The sequence below is a fragment of the Myotis lucifugus genome, unplaced genomic scaffold (assembly GCF_000147115.1).
Source record: "Myotis lucifugus unplaced genomic scaffold, Myoluc2.0 scaffold_83, whole genome shotgun sequence".
Lineage (NCBI taxonomy): Eukaryota > Metazoa > Chordata > Mammalia > Chiroptera > Vespertilionidae > Myotis > Myotis lucifugus.
In genome coordinates, this window is record NW_005871131.1 from 1303499 (window position 1) to 1313873 (window position 10375).

Consider the following 10375-nt stretch of genomic DNA (forward strand, 5'->3'; position numbering starts at 1 on the left):
CCAGGTTCGATTCCGGTCAGGGGCATGTACCTGGGTTGCGGGCACATCCCCAGTGGGAGATGTGCAGGAGGCAGCTGGTCGATGTTTCTCTCTCATCGATGTTTCTAACTCTCTATCTCTCTCCCTTCCTCTCTGTAAAAAATCAATAAAATATATTTAAAAAAAAAAAAAAAAAAAAAAAGCTAGCAGAAGAAAGGGAATAGAGATAAATGAAATTAAGAACAGAAAAGTAATAGAGAAAATCAAGCCAAAAATTGGTTCTTAAAAAAGCTGACAAATATTTAGGTAGACTGAGAGTAAAATCAGAAACGAAAGTAGAAACATCATTTTTTTTTACTTTACAGAAATAAATTAGTAAAATCAACATGAAAGTAGAAACATCACTATTGATCTTACAGAAATAAAAAGGATCATAAGAATACTATAAACAATTTGTACCAACAAATTGCATAACCTAGAGGGAATGGACAAATTCCCAGAAATACACCATCTACCAAAATTGAATCATGAAGAAATATAAAGTACAAATAAGCCTATAACTAGTAAAGAGGATAGAATCAGTAATCGAAAACCTGCCAACAAAGAAACAACCTGGACATGATGGCTTCACTCATGAATTCTCCCAAACATATAAAGAAAAAGTAACATCAATCCTTCTCACTTTCTTCCCAAAAATTGAAGAAGAGGAAAAATTTCCTAACTCATTACATGAGACCAGTATTACCTAGATACCAAAGTCATACTAAAGACACTAACAAGAAAACTACAGACCAATATCTCTTGTGAATCTTGATACAAAACTTCATCAGCATAATAAAAAGGATTATGCACCATGACCAAGTAGGATTTATTCTAGAACTTCAAAGATGGTTCAACCTATGAAAATCAATCAATGTAATATACCACATTAAGAAAATGAAGGAAGAAAAACCACAGAAACATCTCAATTGATGCAGAAAAAGCATTTGATAAAATTCAACACTTTCATGATTAAAAACAAACAGTAAAGTAGGAACAGGAAGAAATTTCCTTAGCATGACAAAGGCCATATGTGAAAAACCCTGAAAGGTATCCTTTAAGAAGAGGAAGAAGAAGAAAAAGGTAAAGATACAAATTATGCCGAAACCGGTTTGGCTCAGTGGATGGAGCGTTGGCCTGCGGACTGAAAGGTCCCAGGTTCGATTCCGGTCAGGGGCATGTACCTGGGTTGCGGGCACATCCCCAGTGGGAGATGTGCAGGAGGCAGCTGGTCGATGTTTCTCTCTCATCGATGTTTCTAACTCTCTATCTCTCTCCCTTCCTCTCTGTAAAAAATCAATAAAATATATTTTTTTAAAAAAAGATACAAATTATGAACAACAAATATGCATCTATCAACAAATGAATCTAAGAATCAAGTGGATAAATAACCTGATGTACAGAATGAACTGGTGATTATAATAGAATCAGGGACATAGAAAGGGAATGGACTGACTATTCTTGGGGGGAAAAGGGGTGTGGGAAATGCGGGAAGAGACTGGACAAAAATCGTGCACCTATGGATGAGGACAGTGGGTGGGGAGTGAGGGCGGAGGGTGGGGTGGGAGCTGGAAGGAGGGGAGTTATGGGGAAAAAAAAGAGGAACAAATGTAATAATCTGAACAATAAAGATTTAATAAAAAAAATTTTTAATTAATACTAAGTTTGATTGGCATAAACATGGTTGAAAAAAAAAAAAAGTTTAAAGAAAGCCCTCGACCAGTGATGGCGAACCTTTTGAGCTCGGCGTGTCAGCATTTTGAAAAACCCTAACTTAACTCTGGTGCCGTGTCACATATAGAAATTTTTTGATATTTGCAACCATAGTAAAACAAAGATTTATATTTTTGATATTTATTTTATATATTTAAATGCCATTTAACAAAGAAAAATCAACCAAAAAAATGAGTTCGTGTGTCACCTCTGACACGCGTATCATAGGTTCGCCATCACTGTCCTAGACGGTTTTGCTCAGTAGTTAGAGCATCGGCCCGCAGACTGAAGGGTACTGGGTTTGATTCTAGTCAAGGGCAGGGCAGCTCCCCCGAGCCACACCTTCTACCGCTGGTCAGCTTGGAGCTGGGCACGCAGTCCCTGTGGCACTTCTGTCGGGGAAGTAAGACTTTGGTCAACTGAAGGCCACTGAACTCAAGGCCAGTGGTGAACACAGCAGATGAGTCAAGTGCAGAGGTGACATAAACTGAGGGGTAACAAATGTAGGGGCCACCACGCCCTACTGACTATGGCTAATGGATTTCATCACCATAGCACTTTGCGGCAACTAACAATTCTCATTTCAAATTCTCACATCAGTAGGTGAAGACTTGTATTGAAAAATCTGCCAAATTTCACGGTCAGAGTTTCATACACGACAAGACAGAGTTCCATGTAATTCTGAGCTTGTGACCCATCGCACAAGTCCGATAATTTTGGTGGCCTCAAGAGCAGAAGAATTGCAACCGGAATAAAACGCTTACCCACCATCTCAGGAACACCTGTACTTGGGACACAGCCTGCTTGCAGTCACACAGCTGGGGAGCTGACAAAACTTTCTGAAACTACCCTTTAAATAGGGTTCTTACAACTTCTTGGCATGTGTGTGTGTGTGTTGCCCACACCTGTATCTGTGTGCATGGTTCATTTTTAGCTTTGGGCCAGTGCAGTTGGGGTTAGCTCCTTTGAGTCACTGAAGTCCTGGCTTCTGTAGGTCACCCAAGAAGAGAGGACAGAACCCTGGAGAGGGGTGGAGCAGTCTCAGCCAGACCTGCTTCAGCCTTTGAGCTCAGCTGCGGCGAGGCCCACAACAGTGATTCTGCTTTGGGCACAGCTAGGAAGCAGGTGAAACCTTCCGGAAGGCAATGGATGCATCGGGACTTTAAAGGGGCAGCACTTTGTCTCAGAAATCCCACTTTTAGGAATTTAACCAAAAGAGAGCTCTACACAACTGTGACAAAGCAAGCACAGGGCTCTGTCCTGAGCTTTTATGCTGGCACCAATGATGAAAACCTGACTGTCCGCCAGCAGGTATGGCACAGTAGGAAGTGGGACCATCCACAGAAAGGACCCAGTTAGCAGACCCTAACACAAAGCTCCGCTTCTCGGGAGCATGGAGGTCCTTAGTGCCCTGAGGCTGGCGCTGTCCCTGGAGGTACTTGGCCTTCACACCTGTCCCTATGCCTATGGGCCAGGCACAGTGTGGAACCTGGTGGCCTAGTGGCCAAGAGTTACCAAGATTTCCGCCTACAGGACCTGTACACAGAGCTGCAACTATATCTGTTCACTTACAGTCAGCAGTGGAAGGTGCTCACAGCTCCCAGGGCCAGGCACATGACAGGTACTCAATAAATGCTTGTTATGTGACTGGCATATAAAAATACATCGCTCACTTCAGGAGCGGAGGCAAGCATGGAAACCAAGGCACAGAGAGGCAGTGACTTCTCTTAAAAGGGGTGGGGCCAGATCTGTTGAATCTGCCCCCTTCTGCCCACCCCATGCACTCCTGCCTCGATCAGGCTCCACCATCCCAGGCATCCCCTGCTGGAGCCCTTCCGGTGGCATCTTAGCAGTGTCCCTGCAATCACAACCCCTTCCCGTGTCACCTCGCAATCTGCTTTCCACACAGCAGCTGGGTGACCTCAGGCCGAGGGGCGCCCAGAACCCACGGAAGATCGGCTTGGGCCTCACCAAAGTAACGTTACACACAGGAGACAGTTAACAAAACAAACAACTTCTCCAAGTCGAGACAGGTCTGAATGGGAGAAGGCCTATACAATATCCTTGCCAAAAAATTCAAACCCGAATCTGCTCACACCTCTAAATCCACCCACCAAATCAGAGGACAAAGGTCAGAGGAACATGTGAAAGAACGCCCAGGGACCCCATCAACAGGATCCCGGCTACGGGAAACTCCACTCATTTCCTGAACAACAAATTTAAGTGAAAAGTAAATCAGACAGACAGAGATGGATGGCAATCTATAGATTACGAAAGAATGTGTGCATCTTATTTAGATCCTGGGAGTGTGAGGATGTTAAGAAATCATTGTTTGTGTGTCAGATGTGACAAGTGTTGTTTTAGTACAACTCTTTCAGAAACACAAACTGAAAATTTGACAAAAAGATAAAGGATATTTGGAATTTGGTTTAAAATAACCCCAAGGATCAGGGAAGGTGACAAAACAGGATGGCCCATGAGGTGATGAGAATATAGAGTTCGATAATCTTTTCTGACTAGATTTGTACATGTTTCAAGTTTTCCATAACATAAAGGTTTTTTTGTCTATTTTAAATCTCAAACATCCGTACTAGAGAGAGGGAAAGGAACTAGGGCGGGAGGACTTCCCAGGTGAGAGCCAGGGCCGGGTTGAGGATTTCAAACCATTCTACAGAAGTTTAGGGTTCTGCAAAAGCTTGCTACCAACTTCCTCAAGGGCCCTTCCCAACAGTTTTCAAAATCTCAATTGAAAAGCACCCACCTTATACCCAGATGTGACAGGATCCGGGCTCTGTGGTCAGCGCAGCCTGAGTGCTGTTTTTGATCGTCTGTGAAAGATAAGTACAGAATCGAAAGTCAGAGTTCAGAAACTTTTGCAGGAACTTGACACACAGTGGCTTTGTGTCTGTTGAATCTTATAATAAGACAATGGGCTTTAAAAAAAAGACAATGGGCTTAAATTTTATGTGTCTACGTTTTTATTATAACAACTTCTACTGCATTTTTTAAACGGCCTGTAAGAGATTAAAATTTAAAAACCTAACAAATGACTGGTCCTTCAGCACAGAGTTTGGGAAGCACTGCTGTGGACTGGACATGAACCCCCTAAAAACCAAACCCACCTGCTCAGGTGTCCTGCCGAAGATCCCAGGTCAAATCCTCCCTTCCCACGGCCGGGACTGCAGTCTGCCTATGAACCCGGCACTGACTCGACGCTGCAAAGCCCACTGGATTTTCCTCAGGGAGCAGCCTAGTGGGCAACGCCCACACTTTCTTTTATAAACCACTGGCACAGCCCTGGCCAGTGTGCTCAGTGGATAGAGCATTAACCTGTACAAGGCAGGTTCAATTCCTGGTCAAGGGCACATACCAGGATTGTGACAAGTTCAATCCATCCCAGTCAGGGTACGTGCGGGAGGCAATGAATCGATGTGTCTCTCTCACATCAATGTTTCTCTTTCTCTCTTCCCCCTTCCTCTTTTCCCCCCACTCTCTAAAAATAAATGGAAAAAAAATATCCTTGGGTGAGGATTTAAGAATAACAATAATAATAAATAAAAAAGTTACTGGTGCAGCGACAAGATGCGAGTTAGCCAGGCAACTTCCACATACTTTGGTTGGCTTTCACTGCAGCAGGATCTAAGACTGCAAAGTGAGCTGCTTAAAACCTCCACTACTTCCTTGTGCCAACTACAAATTACTCTCTCACTGAACTAAAGTGCAGAAATCAGTCAGGCACTGGGGCTCGTGTAAGACGCCAACCAGCACTGTGGTTTCAAGAGTGTGCTCATGATAACAGGATCACTGCTCTGACTAGGACATGAAAAAAAATCACAGATGGGAACTTATAAGCACACTGATCTGCAGCCATCGCCTGCACGTGCTTTATATATTGGAGCTCCTTGTTGAAGTTCCACTACTTTAAAAAAAAAGTGAAAGGGACTGCTGGTCAAGATCCTTTGGGTTGCAGTCCTAACCCTGCCACCATTAACGGTTTAGCAACTCTGGGCCTCAGTTTCCTCATCTATCAAATGTGAACAGAACCACCCATTTCATAGCTTTGTTAGAATTAAAAGTGCACACCAAAAATACGTGCTACTCTGCTTCCTTCATAAAATGCGGTCAGTGATGCTGCAACTATGACCAACAATATTACGAATAACAGATGAATTAAAGTATTGCCAATCAAAAAATAGGTCACCAACTCTGCTACATGTGCCCAACAGGGTACTTACTCCCTGTTCCACCCCCTGAAGTCTCGAGAGATCCCCCCTTCAGCCTCGTGAGATCAATTTCATCTCCACGTACAGATGGGGCTTTGAGAGAACAATAGTAGCTGCCCCCTCTGCGTTTTGTACTTGATTTGAGACCTCGACAACACATGTGAAAATCAATGCAGGTAACTTGGGTTGTGACTTCACAGGGTTTCAGGAGGAGCAGTGGTATTAAGGTGGAGTTAAGCCTGTGGCCTGCGCCTGTGTGTGCTCCTGGGCCAGCCCCTCCTTTCAGGAGCAGAGAAAATGTTTGCAGTGCAAGTCCTCAGTGTGGCTTCAGGGTCCCTGGCTCAAAGCAGGCAGGACTGCTGACTCTGTGAAGCTCAACCAGCTGGAGCAGAACGTGGGTGGGGGGAGTACTGGGGCAGGGCGCTCCCAACGGCCCCTTTCCCAGCTTGTGCAGGTGCCAGGGCCCTGGAAGGCAGCCAGTATTCGCCAGAAACGGCTTGCTCTTCACAAGACAATGAGTCCACTGTTAACTGGCAGGGCCTTGATTAATATTTGCAAAAGGAACCAAGTGGAAAATTCCACCTGTGAGGGCGGAGGCAGGGCCTGGGACATGTCAACAACCCTAATGGCCCTGCTCTCCCAGGATGGCTCCAGCAGAGATACAAAGGTCTGATAACAGTGACAGAACCTGAGAGTGTCCTTGCACCGGGTCCAAAGGAATTTCCTGTTTGGTTCATAGACACATTAACTTGTTCTTTCCTGTCCTGCCTCCCCTGCCCCTAAATTTACACAGCACCTTTAAATCTTTCAACTTTCCTCCCATCTCTTCAGAGTCACCCAACAGCCTTGCCAGTCCAGCAGGGCTGGTGTCAACCCCATTTATGGATGAGAATAACTGAGGCTCCAAGACACCAAGAGCCTCGCTGAAGGCTGCAGCGGGTGAGTGAGTAGCTCAGCCAGGGGATGAGGAACCCTGCCATCTCGACCCCTAGCTGTGACCCAGAGCCTGCCCCAGAGGGTCTGGGGTCAGGGGCCACAGGTACTGGACAGAATGGTCCTCCTGCTTCAGCAGAGGCCCTGACCTTCACCCACCCGAGGAGGAAGAGGAACAAGCCCAAACCAGCTCTCCCAGTTGGGTAGGCCTGGGTGCTGGCCTTGGAGGAAGACAGGCATTCACTCATGCATCAAGCATTTAAGGAGTGCCTACGATACCAGGCATGAAGGCACACTGCACGGTGGCTCTTTCAGACACCAGACCTGGCAGAATTCATGACCCAAGGGGGAAGGTCAGAGTATTTCCAAAGGTCACATCCCCCAGACTTGAGTCACCTCATTTAGCCACTGCTAACACACTCTCACCTGCTGGTTTTACAGAACAGGAAAGTGAGGCTCTGAGAAGGGGAGAGCCTGGCCCGAGGTCACAGAGAGAGAGAGGCTGACACCTCCTGACCCGCAGTGGCCCTGCCTCCAGTGTATAAAGCCTCCACAATCCTGGGCTTAGGCCAGTGGTTCTCAACCTGTGGGTCGCGACCCCTTTGGCGGTCGAACGACCCTTTCACAGGGGTCGCCTAAGACCATCCTGCATATCAGATATTTACATTACGATTCATAACAGTAGCAACATTACAGTTATGAAGTAGCAACGAAAATAATTTTGAGGTTGGGTCACAACATGAGGAACTGTATTTAAAGGGCCAGAAGGTTGAGAACCACTGGCTTAGGCATTCAAGCAAATGGTGTCCCTCCCACAGGCCTCCTCAGACACTGCACCTTTATCAACAAGGGCCTCTCACGGAGGAACACTTTTGTCAATGGTCTTCAGAGCAGCGTGGCACCTCCCGAGTGGACAGGCAGGCACACCTTGTTTGCCCACAGAGAACACCAGGTGTGGCTGCAGGGCTCACCTCTGGGCCCACACTCTGCCATCCTGTCTGCAGAGCATGGGCATCACTGCCATCCTACTGAGGGCCAGGCTCACAACAGTGTCATGCCTCTGTGCCTGCACCCGAAGCCTGGACCCAGGGCAGTGGATGGGGGGACTCAGTCTGTGTCCCACACCAATGCCCAGCATCCCTTCTTCCCCTCCTACCCACATGCTCGGCAACCTCTACTTCACCTCACCTTCCCCCTCTCCTTTGCCCAGCAGTTTCTTCCCCTGAAGAACCTCAGCCTCTCCTGTAGCTAAAAAAAAAAGCCACCCCCCAGACTCCCATATCTGAACCCACTTACTCCCATGCCCCTCTCACCCCCTCTAGCCAACATCTAACTGCCAGTGACGTAGGCCAGGGGGCCCCTGAGATCAGATGCAACCACAGAAGGCAGGGCCACTGTGGGTCAGGAGGTCTCACTTCCTCCCTGTGTGACCTCTGTCCCACTGTCCCCATGAGCTGCCTCCTCACTCCTGATGCAGTTCCCCCTAGCCCTCACCGCAAAGCTCTCCTCCCCCAGGGCCCTGTTCTCCTCCCCTCCCTAGCACCCCCTAGAAATGTCTGCCTCACAGATCCTGTCTCCAGGCTTGACCTCTGCACCGCTGGTTGTCCCCAAAGCCTTCGCACTCAACAGTCCCAAGTTCCCACCGAAAGGCCTGCTTTGGCGCAGCTGAAACCCAGCACAGCTCCAGCCTGGCCCACAGCAGGGACTGAGCTATGTGAAGGGTTTGGTTAGCAGCTCCCTCCTTGTGGTCTCCGAGGGGCTGGCCTCCCACTGACCTGTACAGCCACCCAGGCAGCCTTTCTAAAACTGAATATTGACCACCACCTCAACCTCTGCTGGGACTCCTTGCCACCACGGGACAAAGTTCATGATCTCAAGCTGGCAGACGAGGCACTTTCACAGCAGGGCAGGCACATGCCCTTGAACATACTCTCACCACACTCATCCTCAGTCCAAGAGGGCCCATGAGCCTTCACCCAGGTGGTGTTCACCTTTGCACCCAGTACTGGCATCCTGCAGGGGTTTGCTAAGAAGACAGCTATTAGAGCTGGACATGATATCAGGAACCACAGGGCTTAAAGCAACTCAGAGAGGTTGAGCAAGGTGTCCAGGGTCACCCAGCCCCAGGCAAGGGTGAGGCAACAACCTCACCTGAACCACTCCCCTTGGTCAGGACCTGGAAATGTCACGTAGAACCCCATATGTATGCATGCCAGAACCCCCAGGTGGTCTTGAGGCTTGGCCCACTCTATGCAGGCCCAAATCTGAACCTGGTAGGAGGCCAGGCCTGACACACAGTAGGACTGCAGCAAAAACAGCTGCTTGACTAAGTCAACCTCTTACCAATTCCATCCATAGGACCCACATCCCTCTCTAAGTCTTAGTCTCCTCATCTGTAGAATGGAGCTAACTTGGGTTACAAGTTTACGTGCCCTTGATCGGTCACCCCAACCTTGTCCTTTGCAAACAGAGAGGGCTGAAGCAGAATTCCAAGCTCTGTGATCTACTGTTAGCCCAGCTGACTTTTGTTAACCTTCCCCTAAACCACTATGTCTCAAAAAAAACAGTCCCCCACCACCTGTGTCAGATTTACCAGGGAGGGCTTGTTAAACGCAGATCTCAGACCCTGCCCCATCTGAGGGTCTGGTAAGAATCTCTGAGAAAGGACCGGAATTTGCATTTAAGGCAATGCTGAGAATCCTGGGCAGTGAAACTGGAGAATCAAAGTTGCAAACTAGATCAATCCTCTAGAAATGTTACCCCGAACCCCCATATATGCATGTCAGAGACCCCACCTAACCTTGAGGCGGGGCCCACTCCATGCAGACCCAAAGCAGAACCCCGCAGGTGGGCCATACCTGGCACACAGTAGGACCACAGTAAAAACAGCCTTGGGAGATCCAAGTATTAGTGCCAGCCCTCATTTTGGGGAAATCTACATTTAACAGAAAAACCTGGGGGGAAGGGAGGATTTCTGTTACCCTAAATAACATAGAACTTAGTTTCTGCAACAGGAACTGGCTCCAGGAAGAATTCAGTAAGGCTTGTCCCACCCCTTTTGCTCCAGGGGGTTCGCCTTTGCATAAAGTGGCGTCCCACTCTCAGCGCCCAGCCGGGGTCTTCCTGACTCACCAAACCTCCGGCCTGAGGCCGGCTGAGGCTGCGGCCAGGGCCATGCGGGGCGGAGGGGACCGGAAGCGGACGGCGCCGTTGTGGGCTGAGTCGGCGGCGGTCGGGGCGCGAACCCTGCTGCTACTCACCCTGGGCAGCTGGGCCCAGTGCCTGGACAGGACAGTGGGCTGTGCGGAGCTGGAGCAGGAGCAGAGGCTGAGCTAGAGAAGCGGCGGCGGCGGCCCCTGCCCCGCTGCACTTTAACTGCCGGCGCCCCGCGCGCTCTCCAAGGCCAGGAGAGGAACCGCGGGCGGCGGGCTCGGGCAGCGAGCCGGGACTGCAGCATCAGGCTGGCTGCTGATCGGTCGGTCTGGGCG

General features: G+C 48.6%; 1 protein-coding gene across 13 annotated transcripts in view; it reads right to left on the bottom strand.

The window, feature by feature from the left end:
- CHDH (choline dehydrogenase) overlaps positions 1-10375 on the bottom strand; it is a 35389-nt gene that overhangs the window by 24231 nt on the left and 783 nt on the right. For 2 of the 13 annotated variants that reach the window (XM_023755695.1, XM_023755685.1), the window contains exons 1-2: positions 10020-10314; positions 4493-4559 (exon numbers count right to left, since the gene is read on the bottom strand). The gene's annotated coding sequence lies outside the window, so the exon portion shown is untranslated. Of the gene's footprint in view, positions 1-4492; positions 4560-4853; positions 4934-10019; positions 10320-10375 lie in introns of those variants that run through there. The other 11 variants (XM_023755697.1, XM_023755694.1, XM_023755691.1 and 8 more) reach the window with 9 other exon arrangements.